This window comes from Tamandua tetradactyla, chromosome 26, assembly GCF_023851605.1.
Source record: "Tamandua tetradactyla isolate mTamTet1 chromosome 26, mTamTet1.pri, whole genome shotgun sequence".
Lineage (NCBI taxonomy): Eukaryota > Metazoa > Chordata > Mammalia > Pilosa > Myrmecophagidae > Tamandua > Tamandua tetradactyla.
The window spans coordinates 5216556-5242583 of record NC_135352.1 but is presented as its reverse complement, the minus strand read 5'-3'; the positions used below and the strand labels follow the sequence as shown (position 1 = coordinate 5242583).

At 37.9% G+C, this 26028-nt stretch overlaps 1 protein-coding gene across 4 annotated transcripts in view; it reads left to right on the top strand.

Annotated features, from left to right (window-relative positions):
* ASH2L (ASH2 like, histone lysine methyltransferase complex subunit) overlaps nucleotides 1–26028 on the top strand; it is a 90218-nt gene that overhangs the window by 19025 nt on the left and 45165 nt on the right. The window lies entirely within an intron of this gene.

The following is a 26028-nucleotide window of genomic DNA, read 5'->3' as shown; positions in this document are numbered from 1 at the left end:
CCCTTTTGGTTGAGAAGGTTTTCTCAATCTCTTGATGCTGAGTCTCAGCTCATTCTAGGGTTTTTCTCAATCCCTTGATGCTGAGTGTCAGCTCATTCTAGGATTTCTGTTCACGTTGCCAGGAAAATCCACACCCCTGGGAGTCATGTCCCACATAGACGGGGGAGGGTGGTGAAATTGCTTGTTGTGTTGGCTGGAGAGAGAGAAGCCACATCTGAGCAACAAAAGAGGTTCTCTTGGGGGTGACTTGTAGGCCTCATTTTAAGTAGGCTTGACCTATCCTTTGTGGGGTTAAGTTTCATATGAACAAACCCCAAGACTGGGGGCTCAGCCTATAGCTTTGGTTGTCCACACTGCTTGTGAGAACCCCGTTCACACCATTCCCCAAAGAGGACTTTGCAAATACATTTTTATTCACTGTTCAAATCACTCTGGGATTTATTGGGGCCTCACTCTGGACAAACCAACAAATTCTCGTGTCCTACTCAAGGTTCCATGTACTTACGGTGTTCAATTAAGCTGTCTACTTAAGTTATATTAGGAAATGCACTAGCCAAAATATAAATTTTGTACCAAATATTTTTTGCTTTAGTCTCACGTAAGTTGAAATTTTAAAATATTAATTACCATCTGTTTTCAGAACCCTGCAGTAATGACATTCCTTTGTTCCCCCTCATACAAAAACATTTTTAAAATTTGTACATTTAGTCACTATCGTTATACACTCTACGCATCCCTAGATTATACCATCTCAATCTTTATCATCCGTCTTTCTTTCTGATTTCATTTGTGCCCCCAGCCCTCCTTCCTCTATCATTGTCACATTCAGCTTCATTCAGTGTTTTAACATTATTGTATTATAGTTAGGTAGTATTGTGCTATCCATTGCTGAATGTTTACAATCAGTCTTGTTGCACAGTCTATATCCCTTCAGCTCCATATACCCAATATCTACCCTATTTCTATCTCTTGATGGTCTCTGTTACCAACTGAAATTCTGCAAGTTCATTTGCTAATGTCAGTTCATATCAGTGAGACCATACAGTATTTGTCCTTTTGTTTCTGGCTAATCTCACTCGGCATATTGTCCTTAAGGTCCATCCTGTTGTTACATACTCCATAACTTTATTCTGTCTTATAGCTGCGTAATATTCCATCGTATGTATATACCACAGTTTGTTTAGCCGCTCATCTGTTGATGGATATTTTGGCTGTTTCCATCTCTTGGCAATTGTAAATAATGCTGCTATAAACATTGGTGTGCAAATGTCCATTTGTGTTCTTACCCTTATGTCCTGTAAGTACATACCTAGCAATGGTACTGCTGGATCATATGGCAATTCTATATTTAACTTCCTCAGGAACCACCACACGCCTTCCACAGTGGTTGTACCATTTGACATTCCCACCAACAGTGGATAAGTGTGCCTCTTTCTCTACATCCTCTCCAGCACTTGTCATTTTCTGTTTTATTGATAATTGCCATTCTGGTGGGTGTGAGATGATATCTCATTGTGGTTTTGATTTGTACTTCTCTAATAGCCAGGGAAGTTGAGCATCTCTTCATGTGCCTTTTGGCCATTTGTATTTCCTCTTCTGAGAAATGTCTGTTCAAGTCTTTTGCCCATTTTGTAATTGGATTGGCTGTCTTTTTGTTCTTGAGTTGAACAATCTCTTTATAAATTCTGGATACTAGACCTTTATCTGATATATTGTTTCCCAATATTGTCTTCCATTGTGTAGGTTGTCATTTTACTTTCTTGATGAAGTTCTTTGACGTGCAAAAGTGTTTAATTTTGAGGAGTTCCCATTTGTTTATTTCTTTCTTCAATGCTCTTTCTTTGGGTGCAAGATCTAGGAAACCGCCTCCTAGTATAAGGTTTATAAGATATTTCTCTACATTTTCTTCTAACAGTGTTACGGTCTCAGATCTAATGTTTAGGTCTTTGATCCATTTTGAGTGAATTTTTGTATAGGGTATAAGATATGGGTCCTCTATCATTCTTTTGCATATCGATATCCAGTTCTCTAGGCACTATTTATTGAAGAAACTGTTCTGTCCCAGGTAAGTTGGTGTGATTTCCTTATCAAAGATCAATTGTCCATAGATGAGAGGGTCTATATCTGAACACTCTATTCTATTCCATTGGTCGATATATCTGTCTTTAGGCCAGTACCTTGCTTTTTTGATCACTGTAGCTTCATAATACGCCATAAAGTCAGGTAGCATGAGACTTCCAACTTCATTTTTTTTTCCTCAGGATACTTTTAGCTATTCGGGACACCCTGCCCTTCCAGATAAAGTTGATTACTGGTTTTTCTATTTCTGAAAAGTAAGTTTTTGGGATTTTAATTTGTACTGCATTGAATCTGTAAATCAATTTAGGTAGAAATGACATCTTAACTATACTTAGTCTTCCAAACCATGAACATGGTATGCCCTTCCATCTATTTAGGTCTTCTGTGATTTCTTTTACCAATTTCTTGTAGTTTTCTTTGTATAGGTCTTTTGTCTCTTTAGTTAAATTTATTCCTAAATATTTTATTCTTTTGCTTGCAATTGTAAATGAAATTCGTTTCTTGACTTCCCCTTCAGATTGTTCATTACTAATGTGTAGAAATACTACAGATATTTGAGTGTTGATCTTGTAACCTGCCATTTTGCTGTACTCATTTATTAGCTCTAGTAGTTTTGCTATGGATTTTTTCAGGGTTTTCAACATAAAGTGTCATATCATCTGCAAGCAGTGAGAATTTTACTTCTTCCTTTCCAATTTTGATGCCTTGTATTTCTTTTTCTTGTCTAATTGCTCTAGCTAGAACTTCCAACACAGTGTTGAATAGCAGTGGTGATAGTGGACATCTTTGTCTTGTTCCTGATCTTAGGTGGAAAGTTTTCAGTATTTCCCCATTGAGGTTGATGTTAGCTGTCAGTTTTCATATATTCCCTTTATCATTTTAAGGAAGTTCCCTTGTATTCCTATCCTTTGAAGTGTTTTCAACAGTAAAGGATGTTGAATTTTATCAAATGCCTTTTCTGCATCAATCAAGATGATCATTTGGTTTTTCTGCTTTGATTTGTTGATATGGTGTATTACCTGAATTGATTTTCTTATGTTGAACCATCCTTGTATACCTGGGAGGAATCCTACTTGGTCAGGATGTATAATTCTTTTAATGTGTTGCTGAATTCGATTTGCTAGAATTTTGTTGAGGATTTTTGCATCTATATTCATTAGAGAGATTGATCTGTAGTTTTCTTTTTTGTAATATCTTTGTCTGGCTTTGGTATGAGGGTGATATTGGCTTTGTAGAATGAGTTAGGTAGCTTTCCCTCCTCTTCAATTTTTTTGAAGAGTTTGAGCAGGATTGGTACTAATTCTTTCTGGATGTTTGGTAGAATTCATATGTGAAGCCATCTGGTCCTGGACTTTTCTTTTTGGGGAGCTTATTAATGACTGATTCGGTTTCTTTACTTGTGATTGGTTTGTTGAGGTCATCTATTTTTTCTCAAGTCAAAGTTAGTTGTTCATGCCTTTCTGGAAAGTTGTCCGTTTCATCTACATTGTTGTATTTATTACCATAAAGTTGTTCATAGTATCCTGTCATTACGTCCTTTATTTCTGTGGGGTCAGTGGTTATGTCTCCTCTTCCGTTTCTAATCTTATTTATTTGCATCCTCTCTCTTCTTCTTTTTGTCAGTCTTGTTAAGGGTCCATCACTTTTATTGATTTTCTCATAGAACCAGCTTCTGGTTTTGTTGATTTTCTGAGTTGTTTTGGTGTTCTCAGTTTCGTTTATTTCTGCTTCAATCTTCATTATTCCTTTCCTTATCCTTGCTTTGGGGTTAGTTTGCTGTTCTTTCTCTATTTCTTCCAAGTGGACAGTTAATTCCTCGATTTTTACCCTTTCTTCTTTTTTGATATAGGCATTTAGGACAATAAATTTCCTTTTTAGCACTGCTTTTGCTGCATCCCATAAGTTTTGATATGTTGTGTTTTCATTTTCATTTAGCACTGCTTTTGCTGCATCCCATAAGTTTTGATATGTTGTGTTTTCATTTTCATTTGCCTCAAGATATTTACTGATTTCTTTTATATTTTCTTCATTGACCCACTGGTTGTTTAAGAATGCATTGTTGAGCCTCCACATATTTATGAATTTTCTGGCACTCTGCCTATTATTGATTTCCAACTTCATTCCTTTATGATCTGAGAAAGTGTTTTGTATGATTTCAATCTTTTTAAATTTATTGAGACTTGCTTTGTGACCCAGCATATGGTCTATCCTTGGGAATGATCTATGAGCACTTGAGAAAAAGGTGTATCCTGCTGTTGTGGGGTGTAATGTTCTGTATATGTCTGTTAACTCTACCTCATTTATTGTATTATTCAAATTCTCTGTTTCTTTATTGATCCTCTGTGTAGATGTTCTGTCCCTTGATGAGAGTGGGGAATTGAAGTCTCCAACTATTATGGTAGATGTGTCTGTTTCTCTTTTCAGTGTTTTCAGTGTTTGCTGCATATATTTTGGAGCATTCTCGCTTGGTGCATAAATATTTATGATTGTTATGTCTTCTTGTTGAATTGTTTCTTTTATTAATACATAGTGTCCTTCTTTGCTCTTTTAACTGTTTTACATTTGAAGTCTAATTTGCTGGATATTAGTATAGCCACTCCTGCTCTTTTTTGATTGTTATTTGCATGAAATATCTTTTCCCAACCTTTCACTTTCAACCTATGTTTATCCTGGGTCTAAGATGTGTTTCCTGTAGACAGCATATAGATGGGTCCTGTTTTTTAATCCATTCTGCCAGTCAGTGTCTTTTGATTGGGGATTTTAATCCATTAACATTTAGTGTTATTACTACAGGCGTTGTACTTTCTCCTACCATTTTGCCTTTTGAATTTTGTATGTCATATCTAGTTTTTCTTCCTTTTACGTTTACTAATAGTCTTCCTTTCTGTACTCTTCTCCAGACCTCTCTCTCCTGTCTTTTCATATCTGCCTCTAGTGCTCCCTTTAGTATTTCTTGCAGAGCTGGTCTATTGGTCACAAATTCTCCCAGTGATCATTTTGTCTGAAGATGTTTTAATTTCCCCAATTTTTTTTATTAATTAACGGAAAAAAAGAAATTAACCGAACATTTAGAAATCATACCATTCTACGTATGCAATCAGTAATTCTTAACATCATCACATAGATGCATGATCATCGTTCCTTAGTACATTTGCATTGGTTTAGAAGAACTAGCAACACAACCGAAAAAGATATAGAATGTTAATATAGAGAAAAAAATAAAAGTAATAGTAGTAAAAACAAAACAAAACAAAAACCTATAACTCAGATGCAGCTTCATTCAGTGTTTTAACATGATTACTTTACAATTAGGTATTATTGTGCTGTCCATTTTTGAGTTTTTGTATCTAGTCCTGGTGCACAGTCTGTATCCCTTCAGCTCCAATTACCCATTATCTTACCCTGTTTCTAACTCCTGCTGGACTCTGTTACCAATGACATATTCCAAGTTTATTCTCGAATGTCGATTCACATCATTGGGACCATACAGTATTTGTCTTTTAGTTTTTGGCTAGACTCACTCAGCATAATGTTCTCTAGGTCCATCCGTGTTATTACATGCTTCATAAGTTTATCCTGTCTTAAGCTGCATAATATTCCATTGTATGTATATACCACAGTTTGTTTAGCCACTCATCTGTTGATGGACATTTTGGCTGTTTCCATCTCTTTGCAATTGTAAATAACGCTGCTATAAACATTGATGTGCAAATGCCCATTTGAGTTTTTGCCCTTAATTCCTATGAGTAGATTCCCAGCAATGGTATTGCTGGGTCGTATGGCAATTCTATATTCAGCTTTTTGAGGAACCGCCAAACTGCCTTCCACAGTGGTTGCACCATTTGACATTCCCACCAACAGTGGATAAGTGTGCCTCTTTCACCGCATCCTCTCCAGCACTTGTCATTTTCTGTTTTGTTGATAATGGCCATTCTGGTGGGTGTGAGATGATATCTCATTGTGGTTTTGATTTGCATTTCTCTAATGGCCAGGGACATTGAGCATCTCTTCGTGTGCCTTTTGGCCATTTGCATTTCCTCTTCTGAGAGGTGTCTGTCTGTTCAAGTCTTTTTCCCATTTTGTAATTGGGTTGGCTGTCTTTTTGTTGTTGAGTTGAACAATCTTTTTATAAATTCTGGATACTATACCTTTATCTGTTATGTTATTTCCAAATATTGTCTCCCATTGTGTAGGCTGTCTTTCTACTTTCTTGATGAAGTTCTTTGATGCACAAAAGTGTTTAATTTTGAGAAGTTCCCATTTATTTATTTCCTTCTTCAGTGCTCTTGCTTTAGGTTTAAGGTCCATAAAACCGCCTCCAATTGTAAGATTCATAAGATATCTCCCTACATTTTCCTCTAACTGTTTTATGGTCTTAGACCTAATGTTTAGATCTTTGATCCATTTTGAGTTAACTTTTGTGTAGGGTGTGAGAGATGGGTCTTCTTTCATTCTTTTGCATATGGATATCCAGTTCTCTAGGCACCATTTATTGAAGAGACTGCTCTGTCCCAGGTGAGTTGGCTTGACTGCCTTATCAAAGATCAAATGTCCATAGATGAGAGGGTCTATATCTGAGCACTCTATTCGATTCCATTGGTCGATATATCTATCTTTATGCCAATACCATGCTGTTTTGACCACTGTGGCTTCATAATATGCCTTAAAGTCAGGCAGCGCGAGACCTCCAGCTTCGTTTTTTTTCCTCAAGATGTTTTTAGCAATTCGGGGCACCCTGCCCTTCCAGATCAATTTGCTTATTGGTTTTTCTATTTCTGAAAAATAAGTTGTTGGGATTTTGATTGGTATTGCATTGAATCTGTAAATCAATTTAGGTAGGATTGACATCTTAACTATATTTAGTCTTCCAATCCATGAACACGGTATGCCCTTCCATCTATTTAGGTCTTCTGTGATTTCTTTTAGCAGTTTTTTGTAGTTTTCTTTATATATGTTTTTTGTCTCTTTAGTTAAATTTATTCCTAGGTATTTTATTCTTTTAGTTGCAATTGTAAATGGGATTCGTTTCTTGATTTCCCCCTCAGCTTGTTCATTGCTAGTGTATAGAAATGCTACAGATTTTTGAATGTTGATCTTGTAACCTGCTACTTTGCTGTACTCATTTATTAGCTCTAGTAGTTTTGTTGTGGATTTTTCCGGGTTTTCGACGTATAGTATCATATCGTCTGCAAACAGTGATAGTTTTACTTCTTCCTTTCCCATTTTGATGCCTTGTATTTCTTTTTCTTGTCTAATTGCTCTGGCTAGAACCTCCAACACAATGTTGAATAATAGTGGTGATAGTGGACATCCTTGTCTTGTTCCTGATCTTAGGGGGAAAGTTTTCAATTTTTCCCCATTGAGGATGATATTAGCTGTGGGTTTTTCATATATTCCCTCTATCATTTTAAGGAAGTTCCCTTGTATTCCTATCTTTTGAAGTGTTTTCAACAGGAAAGGATGTTGAATCTTGTCGAATGCCTTGTCTGCATCAATTGAGATGATCATGTGATTTTTCTGCTTTGATTTGTTGATATGGTGTATTACATGAATTGATTTTCTTATGTTGAACCATCCTTGCATACCTGGGATGAATCCTACTTGATCATGATGTATAATTCTTTTAATGTGTTGTTGGATACGATTTGCTAGAATTTTATTGAGGATTTTTGCATCTATATTCATTAGAGAGATTGGCCTGTAGTTTTCTTTTTTTGTAATATCTTTGCCTGGTTTTGGTATGAGGGTGATGTTGGCTTCATAGAATGAATTACGCAGTTTTCCCTCCACTTCGATTTTTTTTGAAGAGTTTGAGGAGAATTGGTACTAATTCTTTTTGGACCGTTCGGTAGAATTCACATGTGAAGCCATCTGGTCCTGGACTTTTCTTTTTAGGAAGTTTTGAATGACTAATTCAATTTGTTTACTTGTGATTGATTTGTTGAGGTCATCTATGTCTTCTTGAGTCAAAGTTGGTTGTTCATGCCTTTCCAGGAACCCGTCCATTTCATCTAAATTGTTGTATTTACTAGCGTAAAGTTGTTCATAGTATCCTGTTATTACCTCCTTTGTTTCTATGAGGTCGGTAGTTATGTCTCCTCTTCCATTTCTGATCTTATTTATTTGCATCCTCTCTCTTCTTCTTTTTGTCAATCTTGATAAGAGCCCATCAATCTTATTGATTTTCTCATAGAACCAACTTCTGGTCTTATTGATTTTCTCTACTGTTTTCATATTTTCAATTTCATTTATTTCTGCTCTGATATTTGTTATTTCTTTCCTTTTGCTTGCTTTGAGATTAGTTTACTGTTCTTTCTCCAGTTCTTCCAAGTGAACAGTTAATTCCTGCATTTTTGCCTTTTCTTCTTTTCTGATATAGGCATTTAGGGCAATAAATTTCCCTCTTAGCACTGCCTTTGCTGCATCCCATAAGTTTTGATATGTTGTGTTTTCATTTTCATTTGCCTTGAGGTATTTACTAATTTCTCTTGCAATTTCTTCTTTGACCCACTCGTTGTTTAAGAGTGTGTTGTTGAGCCTCCAGGTATTTGTCTATTTTCTGGCATTCCGCCTATTATTGATTTCCAACTTCATTCCTTTATGATCCGAGAAAGTGTTGTGTATGATTTCAATCTTTTTAAATTTGTTAAGACTTGCTTTGTGACCCAGCATATGGTCTGTCTTTGAGAATGATCCATGAGCACTTGAGAAAAAGGTGTATCCTGCTGTTGTGGGATGTAATGTCCTATAAATGTCTGTTAAGTCTAGCTCCTTTGTAGTAATATTCAGATTCTCTATTTCTTTATTGATCCTCTGTCTAGGTGTTCTGTCCATTGATGAGAGTGGGGAATTGAAGTCTCCAACTATTATGGTATTTGTGTCTATTTCCCTTTTCAGTGTTTGCAGTGTATTCCTCACGTATTTTGGGGCATTCTGGTTCGGTGCATAAATATTTATGATAGTTATGTCTTCTTGTTTAATTGTTCCTTTTATTAGTATATAGTGTCCTTCTTTGTCTCTTTTAACTGTTTTACATTTGAAATCTAACTTGTTGGATATTAGTGTAGCCACTCCTGCTATTTTCTGGTTGTTATTTGCATGAAATATCTTTTCCCAACCTTTCACTTTCAACCTATGTTTATCTTTGGGTCTAAGATGTGTTTCCTGTAGACAGCATATAGAAGGATCTTGTTTTTTAATCCATTCTGCCAATCTATGTCTTTTTATTGGGGAATTCAGTCCATTAACATTTAGTGTTATTACTGTTTGGATAATATTTTCCTCTGCCATTTTGCCTTTTGTATTATATATATCATATCTGACTTTCCTTCTTTCTACACCCTTCTCCATACCTCTCTCTTCTGTCTTTTCGGTTCTGACTCTAGTGCTCCCTTTAGGATTTCTTGCAGAGCTGGTCTCTTGGTCACAAATTCTCTCAGTGACTTTTTGTCTGAGAATGTTTTAATTTCTCCCTCATTTTTGAAGGACAATTTTGCTGGATATACAAGTCTTGGTTGGCAGTTTTTCTCTTTCAGTAATTTTAATATATCATCCCACTGTCTTCTAGCATCCATGGTTTCTGCTGAGAAATCTACACATAGTCTTATTGGGTTTCCCTTGTATGTGATGGATTGTTTTTCTCTTGCTGCTTTCAAGATCCTCACTTTCTCTTTGATATCTGACATTCTAACTAGTAAGTGTCTTGGAGAACACCTATATGGGTCTAATCTCTTTGGGGTGCGCTGCACTTCTTGGATCTGTAATTTTAGGTCTTTCATAAGAGTTGGGAAATTTTCAGTGATAATTTCTTCCATTAGTTTTTCTCCTCCTTTTCCCTTCTCTTCTCCTTCTGGGACACCCACAACACATATATTTGTGCGGTTCATATTGTCCTTGAGTTCCCTGATACCCTGTTCAAATTTTTCCATTCTTTTCCCGATAGTTTCTGTTTCTTTTTGGAATTCAGATGTTCCATCCTCCAGATCACTAATTCTATCTTCTGTCTCTTTAAATCTATCATTGTAGGTATCCATTGTTTTTTCCATCTTTTGTACTTTATCCTTCACTTCCATAAGTTCTGTGATTTGTTTTTTTGGTTTTTCTATTTCTTCTTTTTGTTCAGCCCATGTCTTCTTCATGTCCTCCCTCAATTTATCGATTTCATTTTTTTTAATATTTTTTTATTAATCAAACAAAGAAAAGAAATTAACCCAACATTTAGAAATCATTCCATTCTACACATGCACTCAGTAATTCTTAGTATCATCACATAGATGTATGATCATCATTTCTTAGTACATTTGCATCGATTTGGGAAAAGAACTTGCAAAACAGCAGAAAAAGATATAGAATGTTAATATAGAGAAGAGAATTAAAATAATAATACTAATAAATATATATATATATAAAAAAAGAAAAAAGAATAAAACAAAAACAAAAGATACAAATAAACAAACAAACAAAAAACTATATTTCAGGTGCAGCTTCATTCAGTGTTCCAACATAGTTACATTACACTTAGGTATTATTGTGCTGTCCATTTTTGAGCTTTTGTATCTAGTCCTGTTGCACAGTCTGTATCCCTTCAGCTCCAATTACCCATTATCTTACCCTGTTTCTAACTCCTGGTGGTCTCTGTTACCAATGATATATTCCAAGCTGATTCTCGAATGTCGGTTTACATCAGTGGGACCATACAGTATTTGTCCTTTAGTTTTTGGCTAGACTCACTCAGCATAATGTTCTCTAGGTCCATCCATGTTATTACATGCTTCATAAGTTTAGTCTGTCTTAAAGCTGCATAATATTCCATCGTAGGTATATGCCACAGTTTGTTTAGCCACTCGTCTGTTGATGGACATTTTGGCTGTTTCCATGTCTTTGCAATTGTAGATAATGCTGCTATAAACACTAGTGTGCTAATGTCCGTCTGTGTCTTTGCCCTTAAGTCCTTTGAGTAGATACCTAGCAGTGGTATTGCTGGGTCATAATCCATTCTGCCATTCTATGTCTTTTGATTGGGAAAGTCAGTCCATTAACTTTTAGTGTTAATACTCTTTGGATAATATTTTCCTCTACCATTTTGGCTTTTGTATTATATATATCATATCTGATTTTCCTTCTTTCTACACTTTACTCCATACCTCTCTCTTCTGTCTTTTCGTATCTGACTCTAGTGCTCCCTTTAGTATTTCTTGCAGAGCTGGTCTCTTGGTTACAAATTCTCTCAGTGACTTTTTTTCTATAAATGTTTTAATTTCTCCTTCATTTTTGAAGGACAATTTTGCTGGATATAGAAGTCTTGGTTGGCAGTTTTTCTCTTTTAGTAATTTAAATATATCATCCCACTGTCTTCTAGCTTCCATGGTTTCTGCTGAGAAATCTACACATAGTCTTATTGGGTTTCCCTTGTATGTGACGGATTGTTTTTCTCTTGCTGCTTTCAAGATCCTCTCTTTCTCTTTGCCCTCTGACATTCTAACTAGTAAGTGTCTTGGAGAACGCCTATTTGGGTCTATTCTCTTTGGGGTGCGCTGCACTTCTTGGATCTGTAAATTTAGGTCTTTCATAAGAGTTGGGAAATTTTCAGTGATAATTTCTTCCATTAGTTTTTCTCCTCCTTTTCCCTTCTCTTCTCCTTCTGGGACACCCACAACACATATATTTGTGCGGTTCATATTGTCCTTCAGTTCCCTGATCCCCTGCTCTAGTTTTTCCATTCTTTTCCCTATCATTTCTGTTTCTTTTTGGAATTCAGATGTTCCATCCTCCAGTTCACTAATTGTAGCTTCTGTCTCTTTAGATCTACCATTGTAGGTATCCATTGTTTTTTCCATTTTTTCTTCTTTGTCCTTCACTCCCATAAGTTCTGTGATTTGTTTTTTCAGATTTTCTATTTCTTCTTTTTGTTCAGCTCATGTCTTCTTCATGTCCTCCCTCAATTTATTGATTTGGTTTTTGAAGAGTTTTTCCATTTCTGTTCGTATATTCAGCATTAGTTGTCTCAGCTCCTGTATCTCATTTGAACTATTGGTTTGTTCCTTTGACTGGATATAGAAGTCTTGATTGGCAGTTTTTCTCTTTTAGTAATTTAAATATATCTTCCCACTGTCTTCTAGCTTCCATGGTTTCTGCTGAGAAATCTACACATAGTCTTATTGGGTTTCCCTTGTATGTGACAGATTGTTTTTCTCTTGCTGCTTTCAAGGTCCTCTCTTTCTCTTTGACCTCTGACATTCTAACTAGTAAGTGTCTTGGAGAACGCCTGTTTGGGGTCTATTCTCTTTCAATTTTCCGAGCGTCATCCATTATTTTCTGCTGGTGTCTGGGCATTTGATCAGATTTCCCTGGGTGTGGGAACTGGCTGGTTGAAAGGTTCTTCTGTGAAATCTCTGGGCTCTTGTTTTCTTTTCCTGCCCAGTAGGTGGCACTCGTGGTGCTTGTCTGTCTGCGGGTCCCACCAGTAAAAGATGCTGTGGCTCCTTTAACTTGCCAATTCGAATCTCGCAGTCGGCTCGGGAAACCGCGCGTGGAGGGCGGGTCGCTGGCCACCGCGGATTGGGGGAGTGCCGGTCCAAATTGCCCAGCTGGCCCGAGACACCAAGTGCAGCGGGAGGGCCTCGCTCTCCAACGTTCCCAGTCAGACCGGGGAGCCACGTGCATGGAGGGGACCCTGGTCACCAGCCGCCCCGGCTGGGAAAACGTGTGCCCGTCGGGTATCTCACCGCAGCGGATTCTCCCTGCCCGTTCAGCTGTTCCAGAATGGGGTACGCTGTCTTTTTGGTCTCTGTCATGGCTCCGGGAGCTGTTTCGTATTGTTTCTGTTTCTTTAGTTGCTGTTCTGGAGGAGGAACTAAGACCTGCGTGTCTTACTAAGCCGCCATCTTCTCCGGAAGTCCTACTCGATTTCATTTTTGAAGAGGTTTTCCATTTCTGTTCGTATATTCAGCATTAGTTGTCTCAGCTCCTGTATGTCATTTGGACTATTGGTTTGTTCCTTTGACTGGGCCATGTTCTCAATCTTCTGAGCGTGGACCGTTATCTTCTGCTGGCGTCTGGGCATTTAGTCAGATTTCCCTGGGTGTCGGACCCAAAAAGATTGTAAGATTTTTCTGTGAAATCTCTGGGTTTTATGTTTCTTATCCTGCCCAGTAGGTGGCGCTCGTGGCACATGTTTGTCTCACGTGTTTGGAAGGGATCCCCCCCGGTCACCCTTCTCCGCGGCCTGGGGGATTTCCGATCCAATTCTCTCAGGTAGTCCGGGGGGCCGCGCGTGGTGGGGGCGTCAGCCGCCGCGGCTTGAGGGGCCCTGTGGCCCTTTATTAAGTCCCCTATTGGTGTTTGGTTGGACCCAGTCCCTGCCACTGTAGGAAATTCCCTCCTCTCCCTGGAGGTGTGTCGGTCGCCGGCCGCCGCGGCCTGGGGAATTCGCCACCGGACCAGGAAGCCGCCCGCGGGGGAGGGGCCCCTGTCGCCGGCCACTGCGGCTTGGGTAGCCCTCTGATCCGAGACTTGTAGCCGGTCCAGGACGCCGCCCGCAAAAGAGGGGCGCCGGCTGCCACGGCTTGGGTAGCCCTCTGATCCGAGACTCATAGCTGGTCCAGGTAGTCGCCCGCAAAAGAGGGGCGCCGGCCGCCGCGGCTTTGGAAATTTGCCTCTCCGAGACTCTCAGCCGGCCCGGGAAGGAGGGAGGAAGGAGCTCCGGCCGCCACAGCTGCCACAGCTCGGGGAATCGCGTGCCACTTGGGGATCTCAGCGTAGCAGAGTCTCGCAATCAGACTAGCCAGTCCAGATTGGGGTGCGCTGTTTGTCCATTCCCTGCCATGGCCCCGGGAGCTGTTCTGCACTGTTTCTGTTCACCTAGTAGTTGCTCTGGAGGAGGAACTAAGACGCACGTACCTTACTAAGCCGCCATCTTGGCCCCTTCTCTCCCCATTTTTCAGGGACAGTTTTGCTCGATATAGAATTCGTGATTGGCAGTTTTTCTCTTTTAGTAATCTAAATATGTCATCCTACTGTCTTCTCGTCTCCATGGTTTCTGCTGAGAAATCTACACATAATCTTACTGGGCTTCCCTTGTATGTGAAGGATTGCTTTTCTCCTGCTGCTTTCAAGATTCTCTCTTTCTCTTTGACCTCTGACTTTCTGTTTAGTAAGTGTCTTGTAATACCTCTATTTCGATCTATTCTCTTTGGGTTATGCTGCACCTCTTTGATGTAATTTTAAGTCTTTCATGTAAGAGTTGGGAAATTTTCAGTTATAGTTTCCTCCATTAGTTTTTCTCTTCCTTTTCCCTTCTCTTCTCCTTCTGGGACACCCACAGCACACATATTCATGCACTTCATATTGTCATTCAATTCCCTGAGTCCTTCTTCATATTTTCCATTTTTTTCCCTATATTTTCTTTTGCTTGTAGGATTTCAGATGTTCTGTCCTCCAGTTCACTAATCCTATCTTTTGCCTCACGAAACCTAACGTAGGTTTCCATTGTTTATTCCATCTCTTCTACTATGCCTTTCATTCCCATAAGTTCTGTGATTTGTTTTGTCAGACTTTACATGTCTTCTTTTTGTTCATTCCTTGCCTTCTTTATATCCTCTCTCAATTCATTGATTTGGTTTTTGATGAGGTTTTCCATGTACGAGCCTCTGTTCATACATTCTGAATTAATTGTTTCAACTCCTGTATCTCATTTGAATTGTTGGTTCGTTCCTTTGGGCCATATCTTCAATTTTCCTAGTGTGATTTGTTATTTTTTGCTGGCATCTAGACATTTCATTACCCTAATTAGTTTATTCTGGAGATGATTTTCACTTCTTTTACCTAGGATTTTCTTGCTGAATGAATTTGTTGTCTGTCTGCTCTTTGACATTCAGTTCAGCTTTTTCTGGACCACTAGCTTAGGTTTTGTTTAACAGAGGAGAATTCAGTTCTTGTTTTCTTGTTTTTTGCCCTGCTTGTGTGGTGCCTTTTTCCCCCCACCTTCAGGAGGGTCTACTTAGGTATTATAGACCCCAGCCGGATTTTCCCAGACCAAACTGGCCTCCTGTCAGGAGAAAAGAGTCACCTACACCAGTTTTCCCTGAGGGTGAGACCCAGCAGGTTGAAAGACTTTCCTGTGAAGTCTCTGGACTCTGTTTTTCTTTTCCTGCCCAGTATGTGGTGCTTGTCTGCCTGCAGGTCCCGCCAGCATAAGATGATGTGGTACCTTTTACTTTGGAAGACTCTCCCTGCTGGGGGCATGTTGGAGACAGAGGAGAGGTTGTAGGATGGTTTTGACGGCTTCAAATTACCAAGCCCTGGGGTCTGAATTCCTTAAGGGAGGGATTCTACCTGAGTTGTGCTTCACCCCTCCCCTGGGGAAGGCACAAGGTCCAGACAAGCTCTCGAGCAAGCTTGTTTCTGCCTATGCCTGGGGCAGTTGCAGCCTGAGAAGCCCTGCTGCTGAATCCAGAGGCAGTCAAGCCTTTGTAGAAACACAGCCACAGCGCCTCTGTTTCTTTTTTTTTTTTTTAACTTTTTCCATCTGCCCCTCCCCCTTTGTGCTGGGGCAAAAATGAGCAACCTCCGCTTTGACCAGGTTCACCTGACCTGGGGCTTATTTTTAGTAGTCAGAATTTGTGAATTAATTCCACACTTGAAGCTTAGTTGTGCTCAGCCTCTGCTGCCGGTGAAGTCTCTTTCCTTTCCCCTCTGGGAAACAGCCTGTGGGGAAGGGTTGCTGGCCACTGCAGGTTCTGAGGGGGCTCGCAGCCTGTCCACCTTGTCCAGACTGGGGTATGCTGTGTGTCTGGTCACTGACGTGGCCCCAGGAGTTGTTCTGTACTGTTTCTGGTTATTTAGTAGCTGTTCTGGAGGACATACTAAATCCCACACCTTGCTAAGCCACCATCTTGACACCTCCCTCTGCTGGGAAGCTTTTAATCACTGATTTAATCTCCTTCCTACTTATTGGTCTGTTAAGATACTCTATTTCTTCTTCAGTCTATGTAGGTAGTTTATGTGTTTCTAGGAATTTGTCCATTTCATCTCGGTTATCTAATTTATTGGTGTCTCCTCTTATCCCTTATATTTCTGTGAGTTTGGTAGTAATGCCCCCTAGATTTAAGTTATTTACATCATCTCACTTTTTCTTTGTCAGACTAGTTAAAGGTTTGTCAATTTTATTGATGTTTTCAGTGAATACACTTTTGGTTCTGTTGATTCTATTTTTTTTAATCTGTCATATATCTTTGCTTTAATCTTTGTTATTTCCTCCCTTTTGATCACTTTGGATTTAGTTTGCTCTTCTTCTCTTAGATACCCCAGTTGTGAAGTTAGCTTTCTGATTTGAGACCTTTCTTATTTTATTATTATTATTATTTTTTACATGGCAGGCACTGGGAATTGAACCCGGGTCTCCAGCATGGCAGGTGAGAATTCTGCCAGTGAACCACCATCACACCACCACTTTTTAATTTTAATGTAAGCATTTAGAGCTCTTAATTTCCCTTTGACTGCTGCATTTGCTACATCCTGTAAGTTTTGGTACTTTGTGTTTTCACTTTCATTTGCTTCATTTCCAGTTATGATTTCTTCCATGGGTTGTTTAAGAATACATTGTTTACTATAATTATGAACAAGGATAGTGCTACACTATATTCTGTCACATAGAACTATATGTATGGAAAAGAAATCCTGTTTGCAAAGGCACAGTAAAGTCGCATTTTAGAGACTACAGGCAATAAAGCTAACAATAAATCTTATCTAACCCAAAACAAAACAAACATACATTGTTTAAATGAGCATGATTGCTGAGTCATTTATTGATATTTCTTTTGGTCTCTAGTATCTTAGAGCACCTCGAAGTGAAAACGTAAAATTGTGGAACAGTAGCCCATACCAAACTCTGAAATTTGTTCTGCAACTAATTGTTGCTATGTGCTTTGAAATTTATTCCTTTTTTGTATATAATTTATTTTTCACAAGAAAGAAAAAAGTCTGTTGTGATAAATGCACAACTATATGATGATATTGTGAATCATTGATTGTACACTTTGGATGATTACATGGTATGTGAATATATAATATATATCAATAAAAAATAAAAAAGGAACAAAGTTCAAATGTATTTTATATATGAATGAACTTTGAAGACATAATACTGAGCGAAATAAACCAAACTCAAAAGGACAAATATTGTATGATTCTACTTGTATGAAGTAACTAGAATAAGCAACTTCATAGAAACAGAAAATAGATTACAGGTTTCCACCAATTGGATGGGGCACAGTGATGAGTTAATGATAAGTGGGTAGTTTTGGAGTGATGGAAAAGTTTTGGCAATGGATGGGGTAACAGTCATTGTCAATATAATCAGCACCACTGAACTGTATATTTGAAAGTAGTGAAAATGGGAAAAATTATGTTATGTAAAAACATACCTTCTTTCATGCTCTTAAGAAACTAGAAGTGAGAGGGGAGAATGAGAAGTGTTAAGATGCCCCCTAGTCATGATATCTAAGACTATAAAGCAGCTCTGACCAAGCAAGAAATTAGATGGTGTCAGATGAGCATGTGCTCTGAGATGAGGTGTAAAATTTGCAGACAGGATGGATGTGAGGTGAAGAAAAACAGAGAATTCAAAAAGCACAACAAAGCTGTGCCCTGTCAGGATGGGGTCTTTGTTATTGGGAAGAGGGAAAATGGTGGGGGATCAAGTTCAAGGAGGAGTGTAGAGTTCTGTTTTGGCACCATAGATGTCCACATACACATATTCTCTAGACAGCTATATGTGAATATGAACTCCATGGAAAAGATTATTATATTATATAACAGAAACCACTCATTGAATATAAGCAGTGAGCAGATGAGTTGCTGAAGAATGCAAGTAGTTAAAGGATGGACCCTGGGGAAACAGTAGTATTTAGGGATTTTGGAGAAAAAGAGAATCCAGCTAGGAGACATAGAAGGAAAGGTAATATACAAAAGAAAAAGGAGAATATGATTAACCAGGGGCCAAGTTATGGAAACATTCAAGAAGTAAAGAGGGACCAACTGTGTCAAATGCAGCAGGTGGAGTAAATGAGAGGGAGATAAGAGAATCATTTGGGGTATTGGAAATGTTCTAAAATTATATTGTGTTGATGGTTCCTTAACACTGCACATTTACTAAAAATTAAATGAGTTGTCTATTTAAATCAGGTGAAATTTTATCATGGAAATTACACTTCAGTAGAGTTGTTTAAAAAAAATTTCAGGGCAAGTGTTCTAGTTTGCTAGCTATAAGAATGCAATATACCAGAAACAGAATGGCTTTTTAAAAAGGGAATTTAATAAGTTGCCAGTTTACAGTTCTAAGGCCGAGAAAATGTCCCAATTAAAACAAGTCTATAGAAATGTCCAATCTAAGGCATCCAGGGAAAGATACCTTGGTTCAAGAAGGCCGATGAAGTTCAGGGTTTCTTTCTCAAGTGAGAAGGTGAACACAGTCACAGTTTCTCTCTCATTTGGAAAGGCACATGGTGAACACCGTCATGGTCCCTCTCTCATCTGGAAGGGCACATGGAGAGTGCAGCGTCATCTGCTAGCTTCTCCTGACTTCCTGTTTCATGAAGCTCCCTGGGAGGCATGTTCCTTCTTCATCTCCAAAGGTCGCTGGCTGGTGGACTCTGCTTCTCATGGCTATGTCGTTCTGCTCTGCTGTTTCAGAATCTTTCATTCTCCAAGATGTTTCCTCTTTTATAGGACTCCAGAAACTTATCAAGACCCACCCAAATGGGTGGAGACACGTCGTCATCTAATCCAGCTTAACACCCACACTTGATTAAATCACATCTCCAGGGAAATAATCTGATTACAGTTTCAAACATACAGTATTGAATAGGGATTATTCTGCCTTTATGAAATGGGATTTAGATTAAAACATGGCTTTTCTAGGGGACATACATCCTTTCAGACCAGCACAGTGGGCAATGGTGGTACAGTGGCAGAGTTCTCACCTGCCATGCCAGAGACCTGGGTTCATTTCCCAGTGTCTGCCCATGGGAAAAAAAAAAGAATTTCACATATATTTGGATATAATCAACCTCTTTTACTCCCAAGTATCCACTCAGGGGAAATGAAAACCGTATTTATAATAAGGATTTGTACATTAATATTCAAAATACTCCAGATTTTAAATGTTCACCAAGAGGAAAGTAAACATTTTGTGAGAAAAATAAAGTAAGGTAAAATAAATTAAAAATAAAAAAATACATTGTTTAGTTTCCATATATCTTTTAATTTTCTATTTCCTCCTCTGCTGTTGATTTCTAACTTCATTCCATTGTGGTCAGAGAATATACATGGTATAATTTCAGTATTTTTTAATTTATTGAGATTTGTTTTGTGTTCTAACATTTGGTCTTTCCTGGAGAGTGATCCATGTGCATTAAAGAAGAATGTGTATTCTGCTGCTGTTGGGAGAAGTGTTCTATGTATCTATCTGTTATTTCTAGTTGGTTTTAGAGGATCATTCAAGTCTTCTACTTCCTTATTAATTGTCTATCTAGATGGTCTATCTGTTATTGAAAGTGGTATATTGAAGTGTCCTTGTATTCATGTATTCCTCCCTTCCAATCTGTCAATATTTACTTCATATATTTTGGGCTCTGCCATTAGGTACATAGATATTTATAATGTAAATATTCTTCTTGTTGAATTGACCCTTCTATCAATATATAGTGACTTTTTTGTCTTTCATAACAGTTTTTCTCTTAAAGTCTATTTAATGTGATATTAGTATAACAACCCCAGTAAAATTGCACCTTCTTTTGATGCAATTTTGCTGAGATATATTCACACACTATATAAACCATCCAGAGTATACAATCACTGGCTCACAGTTACATCACTTAGTTGTGCATACATCCCCATGATCAAATTTAGAACATTTTCATTACTCAAGAAAAGAAATAAAAGTTAAAAAGAGAACCGAAATCCTCTATACCTCTTATCCCCCATTATTGTCCCGTAGTATTGGTGCATTACATTAGTTACTGTTAATGAAAGAGTATTAAAATATTACTGTTAAATATTGTCCATAGTTTGCAGTAGGTGCATTTTTCCCCATATACCGCTCTATTATTAACTCCTTGTAATAGTGTCATATATTTGACATAGTTCATGAAAGAATATTTTTATATTTATGCAGTAAATCACAGACACTGAGGACAAATTGTATGATCTCATTATATGAACTAATTATAATATGTAAACTCATAGACATAAAGAATATAGGTTAGCAGGATATAAGATGAAGCTAAAGAATGAGAAGCGGTTGCTTAATATGTGTAGAATATTTAACTAGTTGAACTTAAAACATTTGGAAATGGACAGAGATGATGGTAGCACATTATTGTGAGAATAATTAACCTTTCTGAATGGAGTGTGAATGTACTGAAAGGGGGAAATTTGGAGTCATGTAGGTCACCAGAAGGAAAGTTGGAGGTTAAAACATGGGAAAAAGCTGGGTTCAGCTTTGGAGCCTGCTTCTTGTCCTTTGCTTGTACTTGTTCTTGGCCTTTGAAATTCCTGTTTATGGTTTTCAGGAGTTGGAATGCCCTCCTCTTCTCCCTTTGAGATAGACTTTCACAATCTCCTGGGTACCCTATTGTATGACTTAGTGCAAGTAGTCCTTTTCCCCAGGCTGCTTCAACTTAATTGTTTTTTACACTGCTTTAGCTGTCCACAAGTTGCTTCTCTGCCTTCAGGACAAATTCTGGAAGGACTAGCTGGAGGCAAGATTTATAGATTGGCACTGACATACAGGCATACCAACCTAGGGTTACTCTGCTCCCTCTGGGACAGGGGAAGGGACCTACAATGGGAATATAGGCTGGCTCCATACGATGCTGGGGAGGGGCTGAGGGGTGGACTAGCAAGGGCTTCGCCTAGTCGTTTTCAGACGGCTTTTTCTTGATTGGCCACTTTCCTAGTGATTGTCCCCTTTAACTTTTTTCCAGTATTTTGAGGAAGATGGCTCTGCAAGTTTTTGCTAAGTGTTCAAAGAGTCTATGGGGGATGAAGGGTCAGCAGCCTGGAGTGCCTTAGATTCTCATCTTGATCGACTGGAGGTCTCCCGTGTTCCATTTTATCTTCTTTAGCTTTAATTTCCTTATTTTTAAATATGCTGTTCTAAATTATTTCTCATCCTCCTACTTACTCAAATTTTGCTCTTAGAAATATTATTCATTGTGAAGAAAAACAATTTGTGCTGCATATCTAACATAACATGAGGGAAAAGAAAATTTCTGCTCTTTATTCTGTGGCTGGGGTCACACTTGGCAGTTCTGAAGATCAGATCTTTCTGCTGTACCTTAAAAGGTTAGGTTTGCTAGCATTGGAAATTTTTTGTTAGTATACTTTATTTGTTTTTAATGTTCTTTTTTTTTTTTTAATTGAGATATCTTCACACGTACATTCTATACATGGTGTACAATCAGTGGCTCACAGTATCATCACATAGTTGTGTATTCATCACCATCATCGTTTTTTAGAACATTTGCATCCCTCCAGAAAAAGAAATAAAAAGAAAAAAACTCATACATACTATACACCTTACCCCTCCGTCTTATTGACCACTAGTGTTTCCATCTACCCAGTTTATTTTACTTTTTACTTTATTGTTTTACATATCTGTCCAAACCCTGGATAAAAAGAGCATCAGACACAAGGTTTTTACAATCATACAGTCACATTGTAAGCATTATATTTTTATACAATCATCTTCAAGAGTCTAGGCCTACTGGAACACAGCTCAACAGTTTCAGATACTTCCCTCTAGCCACCCCAATACACCATAAGCTAAAAAGGGATATCTATATAATAGTATTGGAAATTTAAGATTTCACATAGAAATTCATATTTCTTCATTTTGTTGTAAAATGAGAAGATCTGACAACTCTGGGCTTTAATTCCCACAGGGAGGGACCTACATGTTGCTCATGCAGTCTTGTTTGCCATTACAGGCCCACTCCCCACAATACTTATCACTCTTAACCCACTCTTATCCATATGCTTAGCTGGCTTCCCATATGTTACATACTGATCCCTGAGGCATCCAAGCTTGACTCCTGCTGGTTTCATACTCTTTAGGATCTCCAGTTTCAGTTCTCATGCTATTAGAATTTCTCCTGTTTTCTGAGTATCCCCATATTGGCTTGATTATATAGCCCAACCCCCTTTTTAAACTTTTTTCCTTACTATAGAAATTATAGGCTTACAGAAAAATTATAAGTAAAATACAGAGTTCCCACTTACTACCCTATTGACACTTTTATAGCCCCCTTTTTTCCCTTTATTATTTTTTTAATATTTTTTATTGTAAAATGTATATACAAAATGATAAATTTCAAAGTACATTTTAACAGTTTTAGAATAAATTTCAAAATAAGATATGGGTTCCACCATTTCAGGTGTTTCCTTCTAGCTGCTCTAAGACACTGGAGACTAAAAAGAAGTATCAGTATAATGGTTCAGTGGTCATACTCATTTGTTAAATCCTATCTTCTCTGATACAACTCCTTCTTCTTTGATTCTTCTCCCACTTTTTTTCCATTTTTTTTAAAAAAAATTATTGACATATCTTCACACATGTAGTCTACACATAGTGTACAATCAGTGGCGCATTACATAATTGTGCATTTACCACCACGGTCATTTTTAGAACATTTGATCACTACATAAAAAGAAATAATTCCCATACCCTTTACCCCTCCCTCTCATTGACCACTGGTTTTTCAATCTACCCAATTTATTTTACCCCTTGCCCCCACTATTATTTATATATTTTTAATCCATATTATTTTATTCATTTGTCCGGACTCTGGATAAAAGATCTTCTCCCACTCTTTAAGGATGTTCGAGCAATGGCCATTCTAACTTCTTCACGTTGAACAGGACTGTTGACATTATGGGGTAGAAGGATGCAACTGGTGGATGCTTTTGGAGAGACTGGTAACTCTGGATTTCAGGGCTTATTTGGCCTAGGAACCACCTGGAAGTTATAGGTTTTTGAAAAATAAACTTGATGAGTGAAACTTTTATAGAGTCTCAGATAGAGCCCTGGGTATTCTTTAGGGTTAACAGGAATTTTGTTTGTTGGGACTTGGCATACCATGGCAATTGGCAATATCTAGCTGAAGTTTGCAGAAGAGTAACCTCCAGAATAGTCTCAAAACCTCCAGAATAGTCTCTCAATTCTTTTTGAACTCTCCTAGATTCTGATACCTTATTTTGTTAACATTTCTTTTCCGCTTTTGGTTAGGAGGGTATTGTCAATCTCACAGTGCCAGGTCCAGGCTCATCCCTATCCCTGGGAGTTATGTCCCATGTTGCCAGGAAGACTTTCACTCCCGGATGTCATGTCCCATGTAGAAGGGAGGGTAATGGTTTTCCTTGCAGAGTTGGGCTTAGAGTGAGAGGCCACATCTAAGCAACAAAAGAGGTCCTCTGGAAGTAACTCTTAAGCATAATCATATGTAGGCTTAGTTTCTCCGCTACAGAAATAAGCTTCACAAGACAAGCCTCCAAATCTAGGGCTTCCAGGAGTGTAAATATCCCTGGCAATGTATGACAGAAATCCTGGAATGAGCAAGAACCCGGCATCAAGGATTTGAGAAAGCCTTCTTGACCAAAGAGAAATGAGACAAAATAAAGTTTTGGTGGCTGAGAGATTTCAGACACAGTCGAGAAGTTACTCTGGAGGTTATTATGCATTCTATAGATATCCCTTTTTAGTTTATGGTACATTGGAGTAGGTAGAGGGAAGTACTTGAAACTCTTGGGCTGTGCCCCAAGTAGCCTTGATTCCTGAAGACAGTTGTATAAAGATACAGCGTTTACAATGTGACTGCCTAATTGTGAAAATTTTGTGTCTCATGCTCCTTTTATCTAGGTTATGGACAGATGACTCAAAAAAATGTGGATAAATAAATAAATAATGGGGGGACAAAGAGTAAAATAAATTGGATAGATTGAAATACTTGTGGTCAATGAGAAGAAAGTAATGGTGTATCATATGTATAAGTTTTTTTTTTCTTTTTCTGGAGTGATGCATATGTTCTAAAAAAATGAATACACCATTATGTGATGATATTGTGAGCCACTGATTGTGTACCATGTATGGAATGTGTGTGTGTGAAGATTCCTCAATAAAAGTATTAAAAAAAAAAAAAGGTCAAGGGTTTGGCCTAGTGACTTGAGAGTTCCTAATGTTTGATACAGAATCGGGTTTCCCTGTACATCCCCATTTCTTTTTTTTTTTCTTTTTTTTTTTTAATATTTTGATTGTAAACAACAAACAAACATACAAACGTTCTTGACATGGTTACGATCAGTGGCTTACAGTATCATCATATAGTTGTATATTCATTGCCATGGTCATTTTTTTTAAACGTTTGCATCTCTCCAGCAAAAGGAAGAAAAAAGAAAAAACTCATACAAGCCATATCCCTTAAATCTACTGTATTTATTTTAACCTTTGTTCCCCCTATTATTTGTTTATTTCTTATCCATGTTTTTACTCATCTGTCCATACCATAAATAAAAGGAGCATCAGACACAGGTTTTCACAATTATATAGTCACATTGTTGAAAGCTATATCATTATACAATCATCTTCAAAAAAACATGGCTGCTGGAAGACAGCTCTGCAGTGTGTCAGGTACTTCCATCTAGTCACTCTAATACACCATCAACTATAAAGGGGATATCTATATAATGCGTAAGAATAACCTTCAGGATAACCTCTCAACTCTGTTTGGAATCTCTTGGCCACTGACACTTTATTTTGCTTCATTTATCTCCTTCCCCTTTTGGTTGAGAAGGTTTCCTCAATCTCTTTTTTTTTTTTTTAGTAGACTTGACCTATCTTTTGTGGGGTTAAGTTTCATATGAACAAACCCCAAGATTGGGGGCTCAGCCTATGCCTTTGGTTGTCCGCACTGCTTGTGAGAATATCAAGAATTCAACTTGGGGAAGTTGAATTTTCCCCCTTTCTCACCATTCCCCGAAGGGGACTTTGTAAATACTTTTTTATTCACTGTTCAAATCACTCTGGGATTTATTGGGGCCTCACTCTGGACAAACCAACAAAATCTCTTATCTACTCAATGTTCCATGTACTTATGGTGTTCAGTTAAGCTGTCTACATAAGTTATATTAGGAAATGCACTAGTCAAAATATAAATTTTGTACCAAATAAACATTTTTTGCTTTAGTCTCACACATAAGTCAAATTTTTAAAATATTAATTACCATCTGTTTTCCTCATGTCAGTAATGACATTCCTTTGTTCTTCCTCATGCAAAAACATTTTTAAAATTTGTACATTTAGTCACTATCATTATACACTCTAGGCATTCCTAGATTATGCCATCTCAATCTTTATCGTCTTTCTTTCTGATTTCATTTGTGCCCCCAGCCCTCCTCCCTCTATCATTCTCACATTCAGCTTCATTCAGTATTTAAACATAATTGTATTACAGTTAGGTAGTATTGTGCTGCCCATTTCTGAATTTTTACATTCAGTCCTATTGCACAATCTGTATCCCTTCAACTCCAATTACCCAATATCTTACCCTATTTCTGCCTCCTGATGGTGTCTGTTACCAGTGAAATTCTCCAAGTTTATTCACTGATATCAGTTCATATCAGTGAGACCATACTGTATTTGTCCTTTAGTTTCTGGCTAATCTCACTCAGCATAATGTCCTTAAGGTCCATCCACGTTGTTACATACTTCAGAACTTTGTTCTGTCTTATGGCTGCATAATATTCCATCATATGTATATACCACAATTTGTTTAGCCACTTGTCTGTTGGTGGATATTTTGGCTGTTTCCGTCTCTTCGCAATTGTAAATAATGCTGCTATAAACATTGGTGTACAAATGTCCTCAATCTCTTGATGTTGAGTCCCAACTTATTC